This window comes from Lissotriton vulgaris, chromosome 11, assembly GCF_964263255.1.
Source record: "Lissotriton vulgaris chromosome 11, aLisVul1.2, whole genome shotgun sequence".
NCBI lineage: Eukaryota > Metazoa > Chordata > Amphibia > Caudata > Salamandridae > Lissotriton > Lissotriton vulgaris.
In genome coordinates, this window is record NC_141699.1 from 511,209,207 (window position 1) to 511,227,087 (window position 17,881).

Below are 17,881 nucleotides of genomic sequence, written 5' to 3' on the forward strand. Positions count from 1 at the left end.
TTCGAATAATCTTCTTCCAGGGCTTGTGGTCTGATGAATGATGCACAGCTCGGTCAATATTGAATCATTATTGATATGGTGTTAGGATTGTACTTCTGTCCATTATGTGTCTTGTATGTACGGTGCCATATATGGGTAGGAATAGATTGGGCATCATGTGCAAGGTACAGTTTGGGTGTATAGTTTGTGCATTACAAAGTAATCCCTCTATATAGAGCTATGGCTTATGTGTTGCTTGCACCAAGCCTCGATTAAAGCCAAGGTTTTACATGCATGCTTTGCCCTTATTTTGTGCTGGACTGAGCAACATAAGCTAAAGTTCATAGCACAATTAAAATGTCCACCTATAATAGATGGTTCATGAAAATGCGACAAGATTCCCAAAAGAAGAGCTCTAAACGTTGTATTGTCAGCAATAGGGCATAACATGCATATATTGTACCATGGAAGGTAGGATCCAGCACTAACTTTAAAGGTTTTGGTGCAGTTCAGACAGTCTGACGTGTGTTAAAAAATTACCTGAGCTATGCATTCCCCATAGTTCATTCATAAGTGAGAGGTAAATGTGGTTCAGGCAAGTAATGCTGTTTTTGCACTGCTCTGTGTTTCACCTCATGCCCTCATATCTACATGTAGCATTCACTCCATTGAATTTTAGAAAGCTGTGGAACACATGGCTTAAAGATTAGTAAATTAATCATTGTCTCAATATTTGTATCCTGTCATGTTTGCTGTAGGGTCACTAGTGCATTTTACAAATGTAAATAACATTACATACATGTGAATTTTTGAGTGTTCGAATTAGAAAAATAAACGATCAGCTTTGATTATTAATATTATGTAGACACACAGCCTGCCACTTGAGAGCATCATTTTTCAATGGGTACCTCCCATTCTATGTCAGTGTTCTGAAACCTTTATATGGTTTGTAGAATATTTCTTTCATTTTACTCTGCCTCAAAGATTTTAAAATAGCATGTTAATGTGGTAAACATTGTACCATTGGCATTGAATTGTGTGGGGGAGAAATAGCCTCCTGAAAGCTGCAGCTGTGCCTGAGATAGCTGTGGCTCCATCACACTCGGATTACATGTAGATGTATTAGGCCATGACACAGATAGTGTCAAGGGTTTTTTATTGCCACAAAAGTCCAATAGGAGTGGGGAAAATAAACAAATTTAAATTTGTGCCAGTACATACCGACATCAGTTTACCAAACTTGTCACAGCATGGTTGGACCTTAAATCCATTAAAATGTTAATGTGAATGCCAACCCACCCTGCTTAACCCTGTGAAAGCAAATTCTTTAATGTGAAAATTAAGTAATTTGGGAACAGAACAAAGTTAGCATGCAAATTGCTTTTTGTCCGGTCTTCACTTGCAGAATGAATAATGTGTTTTTATGGGCGCGTGGTCGGCACACTGTGGAAAGATGGCATCCTAGATGAACCTTTTGCAGGAACACTGGCAGAAATCCATTGAGATATAGGGCATCTGCATCTCAAATTGCAAGAAGAGTAGATTGGAGCAGTGTTGTGATTTAGTAGCTCCACAGCTAGCTGTGAAAGCATTTGGAGCAAGTCGTGGATAATCGAGTCTTCCCCATCCGCAACATGGCGGCTGTGATGTGGCAGTGCAGTGGCCCTGCTGTGACTGAGCCCTGAGCTGTTAAGGAGGCAGCGAGCAGATCCTGTCTGGAGTGATTGAGGGACTAGAGGAGTAAGAGATGGTACAAGTGCTGTGTTGGGTACTCAAAAAGTAGACAAGAAGGGGAACCAAACAAAGTACCAGTGGCTGGCTGGCAACCCAGAATAACGTACCAGATGGAAGTGGAGACTAGCTGGAGCATGACCCCTTCCGTCTGCAGAATTTGGAAGGGATCAGCCTTGTAGTGGCAGGGCCCCCAGGGTCAGACATGAATGATAGATTGAGAACCTCACAACGGAATGGGGTTGGTCCAGCAAAGAATCAGCCGCAGCAACTTTTTAAAGTCCTCACTGAAAAGGCTTGGTTGGATGCATGCTGTGATAATAGAAACGCCTAATGGGTAGCCTACCAAATCCGAGACAAATCCTCCTGTCAAGAGCTTCTAGGATGGTCTGGGAGATGAAACAATTAGACAAATTGGAAAATACTTCTGTAGGGAACTTTCAAACTACAGATCAAGCTCACCACAGAACGAAGTCAAGGAAACAGACATGACCAGGAGAATCAGAATCAATCACTGAGGGAAGTGCTGCAGGTGGTCAGAGGTCAAGAATGCCCTGAGCATACAATGACAGTGGATTTAAAAAATAAAATATCACCATGGGTGGCAGTGGTTGAACACTGTTAAAATATGTATGCACCCTGTCCAAGTAGGGACCACAAGTCTATTCTGGATATGTTAGATACACACCAAAAGATACCCACTGGTAGCTTGGCACAGAGCAGTCAAGCGTATCTAAAGAGGCAATGTGTAAAGTATTTGTGCAGCACACACACGTAGCAACACAATGACAGTACTACAAAACTGCTCCATAGAGGTTTAGAAACGTGTATTATATTTTTATGATTAAAACAAGACCAAGATGACAAAAATCCAATAAGTAGAAACGGAGTTACTCATTTTTAACTAATAAATCAAAAACGAGTGCAGTCAAATTGCGTTTAGGTGTTAGTTGAGGTCGCGCTGGACCAGGGTAAATCTAAAGTTCACGCCAACCATGATGGAAGGAAGGCTGGCTACAGGACCCATGCAGGGCCCTATGAAAATGTACTGTGGATGGAGCAAGCGTCCGTGTCAAAGACTTTCTGTGTCTGTTCAGATTCACGCATTTGGGTCAATACATCAATGTCTAACCTCGCAGTCTGGTCCCATGTCGTTGTCAAACCCCTAACTATGCAGGCACTGCATCACCCGAAAACCTTGTAGTTGGGTCCTGTGTCATCATCGAGCCACACAGGGATGTCCTCAGATCGGCTTGGCACCAAAGGGCACTGCATCAGTTCAGGTCAGCGCAGTGTCATCACTGTGTGGAAAAGAGTCTCGCCAGTGGCAGTGGCGGACCCTATCTGCTAGCGCTGTGTGTCTCTGGACATGCACTGCAATTGCTGAGTAAAATCGCTTTTTAAATTCACGTAGTCACCGCTCATTTTATCTTCGTGTTTTGTGCTGTTTAATTGATTGTGCCCTTTTTAAAACTGATACCTCACCTTGTAGTTGGGATTTAGCTGAAGAACTCCCGCCCCGGTCCGCCGCGTCCTTGATGGGCGTTTGTTGCGGAGGGTGGAGGAGGAGCCCAACACTTCCGGGCTCAGGACGAAAGGTCAGCGCTCTAGTTGCGCTGTATGTGAGAGCTATATAATTCCTGTTTGAGCACACGCGCGTGGTGGAAAAGAGTCTCGCCAGTGGCAGTGGCGGACCCTATCTGCTAGCGCTGTGTGTCTCTGGACATGCACTGCAATTGCTGAGTAAAATCGCTTTTTAAATTCACGTAGTCACCGCTCATTTTATCTTCGTGTTTTGTGCTGTTTAATTGATTGTGCCCTTTTTAAAACTGATACCTCACCTTGTAGTTGGGATTTAGCTGAAGAACTCCCGCCCCGGTCCGCCGCGTCCTTGATGGGCGTTTGTTGCGGAGGGTGGAGGAGGAGCCCAACACTTCCGGGCTCAGGACGAAAGGTCAGCGCTCTAGTTGCCCCTACCCCGCCTATAAATGTGTGTTGGACCGCGACCGCGCAGCGGACGCGTGCAGCGGGCGCGCCGGAAGCGCGCCGAAGTCGAGCCAAAGTCCAGCCCGTCTGCGCCCGTCCGCGACAGGACGGGGCGCGGGGCCAGGGACCCTGTTCAACCTATGCCCCCTTATATAAGGTATGATAGACACACTCTGTTGAACTTCCGCTCTGTATCAACTTTGCCATGCTTGCACTCTATGAACGCACTAGCACTACAAAACTGTTCTGTGTGCTCTTTTACTCCTGATATCGGCTCCATAAAATACCCCTCTCACAACCTGATAAAAGCTGCATTGCTTAATTGTAGATCTCTTAGTAAACATTGCCTTCAAGTGTATAACCTTCTCGAAGACGAGGCACTCGATATTCTCCTACTAACTGAAACCTGGTTAGGCGATAATTCTGATCCAGACATTATACAGGCGTTGCCTCCTGGATACTCACTTTCTAGACTCGATAGGCCAGAGGGCAGGGGTGGAGGAATAGCCATCGCCGTCAAAGCCCCTCTGGAATGCCTCCTATCCCCCTTGATAATTGACCATAGCGAAGCTGCATCTTTCACGATTACATTGGGGCCCCAACACTCCCTATCAGGTATCCTAATATACAGACCCCCTGGCAGACTGTTTGACTTTACAGCAAGCCTAATAGAGGCGACAGCACACCTTGCCTTAAGGAAATCCAAACTCTTGGTGCTTGGTGACATGAATATTCACTTCGATGATGCCCAAGACAAGGATGCCTCTTATATAATAGAGGAACTGCTCTCTCTGCAACTAGCTCTAAAAAACCAAGGCCCTACACATAACCATGGTCACCTGCTTGACCCTGTCTTTGGTAACTGGGATGGAGTTGAAGCTCTTCCCCCTATACCCGTTCCATGGTCTGACCATTTTGTTATTCCCCTACAAATATGGGTGTCTAAATCTGCGATTAGGAATGATAGCACGCAGACCTACCAGTGTCGAAAATGGAAAAATTTTAATCTAGACACTTTCATTGACAATCTTGAAGCGGCAGGTCCTCCTGGAGGGTCTGATTGTGAGACTGCCTATACCCGCCTCAAGAACAATGTACTAACCGCCCTTGATAAGACTGCTCCAATTCGTAGGTCAGTAATTAATCAGAAGAGAAGGAAACCCTCCCCGTGGTTCACTTCAGAACTTCAGGCTGCTAAATCTGCTTGTAAGAAACTGGAACGGGAGTGGCGCACCAAGTTTTGCCCCTTAGCTAAAGACCTCTATAAAAATGCGCATGCAAGCTATTATAAACTCATCCGTGCCACTAAAGCACTTCATTACAAAACTCGCATTGGAGAGGCTGAAAACTCCTCTAAGGAACTTTTTAAAATCTACAAAGAAATCTCGGTGGTCACTAATGAGAGCAGTGCTCAAAATGACTCGGTTGAAACATGCAATAATATTGCTAAATACTTTGCTAGCAAAATCACCAACATCTATGCTAATTTTGCTAATGATGTGCCTCTGGGATCCGATTTCGCAGAGAACTTGGAGATTACTCATACTAAGACCTGTCTAGACTGCTTCTCTGTCCCTCCCACGACCATTCTCAATAGTATCTGTAAAACCATCAAGTCAGGCTCCCCCCGGGATCCTGCCCCTCCTAAGATACTAGCAGCTAGCCTGAAAGTCTTAGAACAACATTTTAGATACATCCTCCAACTCTCCTTTTCTACGGCTACCCTCCCTGCGGAGTGGAAGAAAGCCATCGTTCTCCCAATAAAGAAAAAATCTAACATAAGTCAGGACATCCTTGAAAACCTGCGGCCCATCTCGCTGTTACCTTATTTGGCTAAGGTGGCCGAAAAAATAGCTAATCGCCAACTCATGGCCCATCTTGAGTCAAATAATGCCTTTCACAGTTCTCAATCAGGGTTTAGGGCAGGATACTCCACTGAAACCGCCCTTCTGAGAGCGACAGAAACCCTACGGGCAGGCGCTGATGAAGGCCAGACTATGGCATTGATTATGCTTGACCTTAGTGCCGCGTTCGACACTGTGGCTCACTCCATCTTGCTGCAGTGTCTGAACAAAGCCGGGGTCACCCAGGAAGCACTAGGCTGGCTTAAAGCCTTCCTTACTAACCGTTGCTTCCAGGTTCAGAGAGGCACGTACCTCTCCGATAGCATTGCCTTGGAACAGGGGGTACCTCAGGGCTCGGCCCTGAGCCCTACCCTGTTCAACCTGTATATGGCCCCCTTGGCTGAAGTGGTTCAATCGTTCGGCATTGAATTAGTTTCATATGCCGACGATACCCAACTTCTCATTTCCCTGTCCCAAGCCCCCTCTATTGCCGCAGATAATTTCAAAACTTGTATGCAGACGCTGGCAGGCTGGATGACCCAGCACTGTCTCAAGTTAAACGGTTCAAAAACGGAGGTTCTGGTAATTGGAGGCAAAGACACTAGTTGGACCAAGGAATGGTGGCCATCTTGCCTGGGACCATCACCCACTCCCTGTAAAGCAGCCAAGAACCTAGGGATCTGGGTTGATCCCAGGCTCTCTTATGACAGCCATGTGCACAAAGTGGTTGGGAAATGCTTCGGGGTGATGAAGACCCTGAACCGCACCCTAGACCTCCTCCCTCTTGAAGCCAGGCGCACTATGACCCAAGCCCTGGTCACCTCGAGGATTGACTATGGAAATGTGCTGCTGCTCGGAACAACACAAAGAAACATCAGGAGACTCCAAGTTCTCCAAAATACAGCAGCACGCCTAGTCCTTAGACTTCCGAAAAGAGCAGCCTCCAAACCAGCCCTGGCAACTCTGCACTGGCTTCCAATAAAAAAGAGAGTCCTTTTTAAGGCACTTCTCATGTGCTACAGGATCATCTCTCATAAGGCCCCCTCCTACATGTCTGATCTGGCCATTCCCTACGAGCCTAACAGAACTCTTCGTTCTGGGGGAACTGGACTGCTTAAAATACCCCGCACCAGGAAGGCCAGAATGGGAGGCTGTTCCTTTCGTGCAGTGGCTGCCAGGGAATGGAATTCCCTCCCCATAAATATCAGATTAGCGGACTCAGAGACCCTATTCAGAAAACTTCTGAAAACCCACTTGTTTGCCCTCTAACTCCCTCTCCTGGCCTAGACTCTCTTTCCACAGCGCGGGGACACGCCGGGATGGCGTAACCAGGCGCTTTACAAGCCCCTTTAATAATAATAATGTGTCAATTCTGATGGATTTTGCACAGCAGAAATCTCCTTTCAAGGGCTCAGGACTGGATTGGCACCACTTGTCAGGGCAGGACTCACGGATGGCATTTTCCAGGTGCTGTTGCAGATTTGCAGGAACTCTTTAATGGCCCTTAGACCTCAGAACAGGGGGCAAGCCATCAAGCCCTTGGAGTCACTCTGGGTTCGCGAGAAGGGTCCAGTCCTTGTCCTCTGCAGGGCAGAGATCAGCAAGGCAGCTCAGCAAAGCAGAAAAGCAGTTTCTTCAGAGCAGCAATCAGGCAAAGTGGCAATCCTTGTAGCACAGCAGTCTTTACTCCTGGCAGAATTCTCCATGGGCCCATTAGTGTTCTGTCTTGGTGGAGTCAGTGCCCCTGTACTTATACCCAGTTATGCTTTTGAAGTGGGGGGGGGGGGGTGACTTTAAAGCAGGCCTTTGAAATGCACAGGTCCATTTTCATCCCAGCCCTGTCTGACAGGCTAGCTGTGGGGGGTGAGGGGGGTATTAATCCCTTTATATGGGACATAGGGCAATGCCTATTCAGGTGTCAGCTCCTCCTCCCTCTCTTCCTGCCCAGGAACAGCTATCCGAGGCAGAGGAGTTCTCTGTCACATCTACCTTTCCTTTGTTTGAGGCCATTTAGAGGGAATGCACAAGGCGTAGCTGTCATCCACTTCAAACTTGTATTGGAGACAGGCTCCAAGGCACACAGAGCAGTAAGAGCAAAGACATGTCCACTTTCTGAAAGTGGCAATTCTAAAATAGTAATGTTAAATCCAACTTTACCCTTAAAGAGGATTAATCATTACCATTCCAAAGATATGAAACCTGATGCAGCTACTCCTTTCTAATCAGCAACTTCAGCTTAAAAGTGTATTAAGAAATTCCCAATGCTAGCCAATGAGGGGAGTAGGTCTGAGTTGTGAAAAACAAATGTGGGTGTTTCTCACTACCATGACATGCAAAACCTAAAAGTACATATCCTACTGTTTACTTACACAGCACCCTGCCCTATCGGCTACCAAGGGCCTACCTTAGGAGTGACATATGTATATTAACATGGGAATTAAAGGCTTGGCAAGTAGTTTAAATGCCAAGTCTAAGTGACAGTAAACTGCACACACAGGCCTTGCAGTGGCAGGCCTGAAAGGCTACTTGTGTGGGGGGCACAATTAGTGCTGCAGGCCCACTAGTTTTATTTAGGTTACAGGCCCTGAGTATATGGTATACCACTTAGCAAGTAACTTAAATATGTAAATTGGGGCTACACCAATGTTACCATGTTTAGGGGAGAAGCGCATGCACTTAAATACTGGTCAGCAGTGCTAAAGTGCTCAGAGTCCAAAGGCCAACAAAAAGAATTATTAGGGGCATCATTACTACCGGCTGTTAGTATTTTCTCCTGGACCACACCAAGTCTGCACTGTTCAGACTTGCCTGATTGCCCAACTGGTAAGCTTCTCACTTTCTGATCTAATTGCGGCACCGTTCCTATAGTCGGCTGGTCCTGACCTTGGGTTTATTCATCACTATAGGTTGTTGCCTCATTGATTCCCAGTTGCCGGCTAACAACTTAACTGCCTGTCTTCAACCTTGAGATAATCACATCCACCTCCCACCTCTGATCACGTCACTGAGTGGTTTTGCGCTCCTTCCATTGACTTCACCATTGCCTCCTTCACAGGATTGCAAAGTGCATGCAGTCTTGACTATTTGGGACATCCCTTGGAGCCCTCCTTTTTACTGTATTATCTCTGACTATTTCCCAACTGCTAAGCGTCCTCACTTTCTGATCCAATAGCCGGACCATTTTTACAGTTGGCTGGTCCTGATCTTGGTTTCATTCTTTACTATAGATTGTTGTGCCTCATTGAATTCCAGTAGCCGGTTAACAGCCTAACTGCCCATCTTCTATCTTGTGGTAATCACATCCCCCTCCCTCCTCCAATTGCGTCACTTCACGTTTTGCGCTCCTTCCACTGACTTCACAATTGCCTTTATTCACAGGCTTGCAAAGCACATGCAGTAGTGACTATTTGGGGCATCCCTTGAACCTCTCCTTAGGACTGCATTATCTTCAACCAATTCTGGCAGTGGGTGCTAGTTTTGCTGTGGGTCATCCTTCAACTTCACGTTGATTACCACCGACCTCTTATCCAAGATTGCGGGCTACACACCTCGTTGCTCCTTGCTGAGAAGATCAGTGGCCCCCTCCTCGAATACTCATCGGATTTCAACCCAAACCACTGATATTATTTATTGTTAATTGATCACTACAGCTGGGATTCAACATCCCAATTGACTATCCTAACCTTAGGCACTTCCCAGCATGGTTGCACTTCAGGCCTCACTCGTAATGCTTCCTCATATATTTTTTCTATACTTACTGCCCGTTTTCTCCCCTTCTTTTTTCTTTATTCCTCATTTCAGCAGGCATCCTCCTCGGGCAATACATCTCTATGTTCTGATGATGATCCCACCATTGTCTATGGGATCGAAACGCAGTCGACTCCAGCACCTTGATACCAAATGTGTTCAATATAATCATTATATATTGGTGCAATTATGTTTTTACTATGTTATTTGGCCTAATTATTATTTGTACTTTGGCCATGTTTGTTTCCTTATGCCAGAGTTCTTCGAAACTCATCTTTTGTCAGTACCCTACTTTCCTTTGTTTTATTTTTATGTTTCTTGTATTGAAAATTAAAGTGGTTATTTTCCCATAAGCATTACATGACAAAGTCGTTAATATACCTCTGTGTTGATTTGCTTTACTTACCTGTGTTGAAAGGGACCACTGTTCCATTATAATTAAAAAAAGAATTCTGCAAAAGAGGAGGAGGAAGGCAAAACGTTTTGGGTGACCCTTCAGAGAGGGCCATTTTCCAACAAACACTCAAAAGAACAACACTTAGAATCTATAAAAGAACAGAAAGCTGAGATCAACTACTGCATGGAAGCCACTGAACAGTTGCATGTAAGGGCTGAGAAAGCAAAGGGGCGGCCAAGGCCTAACAACATTTGTTTGGTGAGAGTCCCTGAATGGGCAGAGGATCTGTCATCAGAATGGTTTGTTGATTCTTTCATAAAGAATATGCTGAAGCAAGTAGACCTTTCTACCTGCTTTTCTATCAAATCTCTGGAATGCCACCAAAGCCAGGTGTGAGACTACAACACATCATTGCCTGCTTTGTTAACTTTAGCAACTGCGATGCAATAAGGGCAACTCATCAAGGCAGGTCCATTCAGAAAAAAAACATCATGATGTTCCCAGAGTATACCTAAGAATTGCAATCATAAAGATAGTCCTTCAATAACACAAAAGTGAAACTATGCTATACAGTATATTATGATAAGTCCTAGTAAGCTAACGATCCTGTCTGAAGGGAAAATCTGATTCTTAACTATGCCAGAGATGGCCTGTGAGAGACTAAAGGATAGTAGTGAGTTTGGAACAAGAAACAACATGCAAAGCAGAGGACAAGATGAGATGACCCAAGGAAGGATATGAGACCAGCAAGACACCAGGGGTGGATTTGGACTTGAAGGACACTGCTGAAACAGAGCAACACCAGCCCTAAAGAACTGATCTTGACTACACCAAGGCAAAGAATACAGGCAGAAAATCATGTGGGAGGATAACACTGCACAAAGTAGAATCCTCGCTACTCTCCATAAGACTGGAAGAGAGAACTGTGAACGCTGTTTTTCTAAGAGCATAAAGTTAGACATGGAGAGTGACAGGCGCCTTATGTATGGGGAAGTTTGTAGTTTTAAACTCTTAAAGGGTGATTGACTGCATGGAGGGGGCAGGGGATTGTGGTTAGGCAGACAAGATTGTATTGCCAGGTACACAGGGGCGAGAGGCACTTGTTAAAAATGAGAGGAATACACAAAAAGTATGGATGATGGCCACACTGCTTATGTTGAAAGCTCAGAGGAAAAGCCTGGGTAATAACTGTATGTTCAAGGGCATATGAGCTGCAGATACTACACTATGCATTAGATCGCCACCTGGTGGTGGGCTCGGATGAGTGCATGCTGTTGTCGTCTTAGAAGAAGTCTTTTGTAGTCACGAGATAGGTGACTCCTCCCTTGCACGATAGTGTGCATGGGCATCGGCTCCATCCTTAGATTCTTTTTTTTCTCCACTGGGTTCGGATGAAAGTTTTCCGCTCCGGCTAGAAATAGACATTTCAAGAACTTCGAAGCGCAAAAAACGTCTCAAAACTCTCCAAACTAACTTCGATACCGAATAACATCGGTTTTTTTCCATCAGCTCGATTCCGGTCTTCGATGCGGGACGTTGGGCCTATCCACGCCGTGAGGCCTACACCTCATGGAAAGGACGCCATACAAGAAATGCCCCGGGTGTGGAGTAAACCGCACGTGCCGATCCCACCACCTCCCTCGGCACCGAAACCGAAAGAAGTCTCGGCTCTGAAACCGTCGACTTCTAAAGACAAGGTTACGAAGCCAACGCCTCGAAGCCGACGAGACCAGCTTCCACTCCGAAGACATTGTCTTCCATGCCAAAACCGACAAGGCCTGATTCTGACGCGTCCAAAGCCTCGAAACAGCCTACGGCACCGAAAAAAACACCCTCGGTAGCGAAAACTATGCCAAAGGACACTGTAACAGCTCCTAAGGCTAAAGACAAGCAACAACCTCGCCCGGTACCGAAAAAATCGGCGCCGACAAAGGTTCCACAAGGAGAAGAACTTTTCAAGCCAGATCCTCTGCAAAAGAAGATATACATCGACCCAAAAACAGGTCAGGTGTCCACCACATAAGGAAAGGAAGGCAGATGAAACTCCCACTCCTGTGGTTCCTGTCAAGAAGAAGGACTCTGCCACATCCCCTATGCACCCATCTTCACCTATCCTTCCTTCATCTCCTGCTCCTCTTAACAATTCACCACAAATTTCTCCTTCACATTCTCCTCTTTTGTCACCACATTCACCTCAGAATGATGATGAGTATAGTCTTGGGGGAGGGATGGACACAGATGAGTCTTTTCCATACCCTACAGGTGACAGTCTGGGAGTACCCAAATCCACAGGATATACCAGACATTCTTGACCCGCAGTCATACCCATCAAAACCTTCTCCCCCAGAAGATAACCTTGCATTTGGGCACCTATTAAACAGAGCTGCCATTTACCATGGGGTCACTATGCATTCTGATGAAGCAGAGGAAGATTTCCTATTAGACACGTTTGAACAATCACAGTGATCTGTTCAAATTCTTCCTATGATTAAAGGGGTCATCAAACATGCTTCAGAAATTTTTAAAGACCCTGTATGTACTAGTATTTTAAACCCTAGGATTGAGAAAAAATATAGGCCTGCACCTGCAGGTTCAGCCTACATTAAAGGACAACTACCATTAGATTCCCTAGTTGTATCCAATGCTAGGAAGAGAGCAAACCCCCAAACTTCAGGTGAAGCTCCTCCACCTGACAAAGAATCCAAGGTCATAGATGCCTCAGGCAAAAGAATAGCCGCACAAGCTACCAACATATGGCTGATAGCTAATACCCAAGCCCTCCTTTCCCGCTATGATAGGGCTCATTATGATCAGTTAGAGAAACTGCTGAACCATTTACCTGAACAATATAAGGCACAAGCTAATGACCTTATACAAGAAGGCAAACTCATTTCTAACGCCTCAATAAAGTGCGCACTAGAGGTTGCAGATACTGCATCTAGAGCTGTAAATACTAGTGTAGTACTTAGAAGACATGCGTGGTACGCATTTCAGGATTTAAACAGGAAGTCCAAACTACCATTTTAAATCAACCATTCAATCAAAACCAATTGTTTGGACCAGAAGTAGACACAACACTGGTAAAAATGAAGAAGGATACAGATACTGCCAAATCTATGGGAGCTTTGCAATCTACACAAACTAGAAGTTCCTTTCGTCGCTCCTTCTATAGAGGGGGCTCCAAACAAACAGGCGTAGACAACACAACATCCTTCAAATCCAACACACAAACATCCTCTAACAAAGGATATTTTAGAGGAGGATATAGAGGGAATAACAACAAGGGAAGAGGTCGGGGAAACAGTAATCAAACCTCTTCCACCACAAAACAGTGACTTCCTCTTGCTCCCCTAACAGCATTCTACTCCTGTGGGGAGCAGATTAACGCAATTCCTACCTGTCTGGAACTTCATCACAGCAGACAAGTGGGTAAGACAGATTATCCAGTATGGCTACTGCCTAGAACTTACAGCAACCCCTCCACACATACCACCCAGGCAGCGTCCAATGAACACCTTACTCTGATCAAACAAGAAGTTCTATCACTTCTACAAAAGGACACAATACAACTAGTTCCTTTATAAGAACAAGGAACAGGAGTTTACTCGCTGTATTTTCTCATTTCCAAAAAGGACGGGACACTAAGACCAATTCTCGACCTCAGGCCCCTCAATCATTACATACAGTCCGATCATTTTCATATGATCACTTTACAACAAGTGCTCCCACTGCTGCAACAAGGTGATTTCCTTACAACGTTAGACCGAAGGACGCCTACTTCCACATTCCTATACATCCTGCTTACAGGAAGAATTTAAGGTTTGTACTGGAAGGACAACATTATCGGTTCAAGGTCCTTCCATTCGGAGTGACAACAGCACCACGAGTATTCACAAAGTGCCTAGCAGTAGTAGCAGCACACCTCAGGAGACAACACATACATGTCTTCCCTTATCTAGACGACTGGCTCATAAAAGCCAAGTCATTCAATCAGTGTGTCCAATAAACAGAAAACAGTTCAAACGTTGCACGACTTAGGGTTCACAATAAACGACACCAAGTCGCACCTCCAACCCTCTCACATACATCAGTATCTAGAGGTTACAATAAATACATCTACTGCTCTTGCATATCCCAGTCCAGCAAGGATACAGAGCATTCAAGCCTTAGTCACAATCTTTCAACAACAACCGTCTCTGCAAGCCAGATTGTTCATGAGACTAATAGGCATGATGGCATCTTGCATCTTCATAGTACGATATGCGAGACTGCAGATGCGCCCGTTACAAAAATGTCTAGCACAGCAATAGAACCAGGCACAAGGGCAACTAACAGACCTGGTGTTGGTAAACAACCGCGCACATCGCTCTCTACAGTGGTGGCACACCAAAAACTTGACAAAGGGGCGGCCGTTTCTCGAGCCTGTTACACAGCTAGTGCTTACAGCAGACACATCCCTCACAGGATGGGAGCTCATCTCCTACACCATACAACTCAAGGACACTGGAACACTCAACAACAGTTGTTCCATATCAAACATCTAGAGCTGCTAGCAATTTTCTTAGCACTCAAAACATTCCAAGTACAAGCACAGAACAAAGCTGTCTTGATCCGGACGGACAACATGACAGCCATGTATTACATAAAGAAAACAGGGAGGGGACATGCTCTCTACAACTGTTCCAACTCGCACAGAGCATTTGGAGATGGGCTATTCCACAAAACATATATCTGTTGGCAGAACACCTTCCAGGAGTTCACAATCAGATAGCAGATCTGTTGAGTCGGCAGACACAACAAATTCACAAATGGGAACTACATCCACAGGTTCTTCAACCATTCTTTCACGAGTGGGATCATCCTGACATAGATCTGTTCCCCACACACGAAAACGCAAAATGCCCAACCTTCGCCGCCAGGTTTCCACACCCTATGTCCAAGGGCAATGCGATATGGATTTACTGGTCAGGCAGATTTGCGTACGCTTTTCCGCCCATACCACTAATACCACTAGTGGTACGCAAGCTCAGACAGCAATCCCTAAAATTGATCCTAGTAGCTCCCACATGGGCACGCCAACCGTTGTTCATCACACTGCTAGAACTCTCTCTAGTTCCACAACAAAAGCTACGTCTGACTCCATCCCTGCTCACACAGAACCATGGAGACATCCGACATCCAGACCCAAATCAACTGAATTTGGCAATCTGGTTCCTGAAGTCTTAGAGTTTGGTTATCTTAACCTACCAACAGACTGTATGAACATCATTAAAGAGGCCAGGAGACCTACTACCAGAGCTTGCTATGCTGCTAAATGGAAGAGATTTGCCATTTACTTCAATAATAATCAAATTGATCCCCTGGATGCTTCTATCCAAAATATCATTTGCTACCTTTTTCATTTACAAAGGTGTAACTTGGCATATTCATCCATACGCCGACACCTTGCAGCAATTGCGGCATATTTACAAAACAGACGTCTGTCTCTTTTTAGAGTACCTGCAATTAAAGCATTTATGGAAGGATTAAAAAGAATCATTCCAACAAGGTTACCACCTTCTCCAGTGTGGAACCTCAACCTGGTTCTTACAAGGCTCATGGGACCACCTTTTGAACCTCTACACAAATGTGAACTGCAATTTCTCACCTGGAAAACAGCTTTCCTTATTGCTATCGCCTCTCTTAGAAGAGTAAGTGAGATACAAGCATTCACAATACATGAACCTTTTTTACAACTACATCGTAACAAAGTAGTTCTAAGAACTAATCCCAAATTCCTTCCAAAAGTCATTACTCCTTTTCATTTAAACCAATCTGTAGAGTTAGCAGTGTTTTTCCAAAACCCTGACTCTGTGGCAGAAAGAGCTCTACACACTCTAGATGTTAAAAGAGCTCTTCTCTACTATATAGATAGGACTAAATCTTTTCGAAAAACAAAACAATTTGTATCTTTTTTCTCCACCTCATAAAGGCAACCCCACCTCTAAGGGTGGAATTGCAAGGTGGATTGTAAAATGCAAACAAGTCTGCTATCAAAAAGCAAAAAGTACACTAACCGTTCCTCCTAGAGCGCACTCCACACGCAAGCTAGGAACCTCGATGCCTTTCTTAGGGAATATCCCCTTAGAAGACATATGTAAGGCAGCAACATGGTCTACAACACCCACCTTCACTAAAGACTACTGTGTTGATGTGCAGGCCAAGCAGCAAGCTGCAGTAGGACAAACTGTTCTTAAAACTCTTTTTCAAACAACTGCGACAAATACAAGCGACCACCACTAGGGGAGACACTGCTGCACAATCAATGCATAGTGTAGTATCTGCAGCTCATATGCCTCGAACGGAAACTGCTACTTACCAGTATGCATCTGTTCTTGGTATGTAGAGCTGCAGATCACAACACATCCTCCCGTCTCTCCGGAACTTGTATCTGTTCCAGTTTCTATTTTACTTAGATGCACACGCATGGACATCTTTTTCTTTACTTATACTAACTCCATCCTTTCCCATCATGGCGAAAAACAATCTAAGGATGGAGCCGATGCCAATGCGCACTATCGTCCAGGGTAGGAGTCGCCCATCTCGTGACTACAAAAGACTTCTTCCAAAACGACAGCAACATGCAATAATCCGATCCCAACACCAGGTGGCGATCTAATGCATAGTGTAGTGATCTGCAGCACTACATGCCAAGAACAGATGCATACTGGTAAGTAGCATTTTCCATTCCTGGGGCAAGGAATATTCAAGGACCTGGCTCCTTTGAGGTTCACATCTGGTCCTTGAAGGGTCAGGATCATGGCCCGGAAAATGCTTCCATTGACTATATACGAGACTTGAACAAACCCGGGCTGGTGCTATGCTGGCAGTAAGCGGGCAATGAAAATGGGGAGAAGATCATGGTAGCCTCTCTATAGTTTCTTCTGGGAGTGCAAACAGTTATGCTGGGATAGCTAGGAAACTGGATACACTCCTCGTCATGGGGTTGAGGTGGTGGGGCTGAATTGAACAATTCAGGGCAAGCTCGATAAAGTTAATACAAACAAATAAATCTGCGGAGAGGATAGGCAATTAGTCCGTTTTAAAAGATTAGTGGGGCTGATAGACACATGGAGGGAGGTCTATCCCACAACAATACTCGTATGTCTGCATTTGTATGAAGTCACTCACCAGACTTAACTACATTGTAAAGATCCAATCCACTCAGGTTGAAAAGGTAGATTCTTTATTACAAGTTAACAGCAGGTACCTCCAGCTTCCTCCTCCATCAGCTTCACAGCTATGTCTCCTGCTACTTCAAACACTAACATTCCATCCTAGCAACAAGTGTACATTCTAAAGTAGAGAACTCCACACATCTTCCCCCTTACATATGATAATAAAAGTACAATTACAACTATGACACAAGAATAATTCAAATTTTAATCATGCAATAATGGCAGTGGAGCACAACATTTAGAAACGTTACCAAAGCTCCACATTGCCCCATCAGTCAATATGACAACATTCTTCTTTACATTTCTCACCAGAACGGGTTTAGAAAACGTACTATCCCACTTGGCAACAATTTCCCCACGTTTTACTACCACCCAGTCACCAGATTTAATATCAGGAACTTTGACTCCCTTCTTGCAATTATAATGACTTGCAGCAGCTTGCTGCTCAGTGACATCCTTCTCGATCTTCTCACGAACCACCCACACACAATCCTTGTCCTTCAACCATCCCGGAACTTCTTTTACACCTGGTTCACGCCCCTTTAGCGAAACAAAAGGTGACACTCCAGTCACTGAATGTGGCGTCACTCGATAAGACCTCATTAGTTTCTTAAGTTCATCTGACCATGACGATCCATTGGAAATCGAAAGCTGTACATTGTCCATGATTAAACGGTTGGTCCTTTCTACCAGACCATTCGCCTGAGGCCTAAGCATGGCAACTCTTTCATGCTTCACCCCCATCTTGCAAAGATGGGGGTGATCCAATCCACTCAGGTTGAAAAGGTAGATTCTTTAGTACAAGGTAACAGCAGGTACCTCCAGCTTCCTCCTCCATCAGCCTCACAGCTATGTCTCCTGCTACTTCTAACACTAACATTCCATCCTAGCAACAAGTTTACATTCTAAAGTAGAGCACTCCACACACATCCTCATGCTTTCTACAAAAAAAAACGAGAGATGCAAGGATACATATACTT

At 45.0% G+C, this 17,881-nt stretch overlaps 1 protein-coding gene across 1 annotated transcript in view; it reads left to right on the forward strand.

Annotated features, from left to right (window-relative positions):
* Nucleotides 1-17,881, forward strand: part of TET3 (tet methylcytosine dioxygenase 3) — a 412,490-nt gene that overhangs the window by 300,796 nt on the left and 93,813 nt on the right. The window lies entirely within an intron of this gene.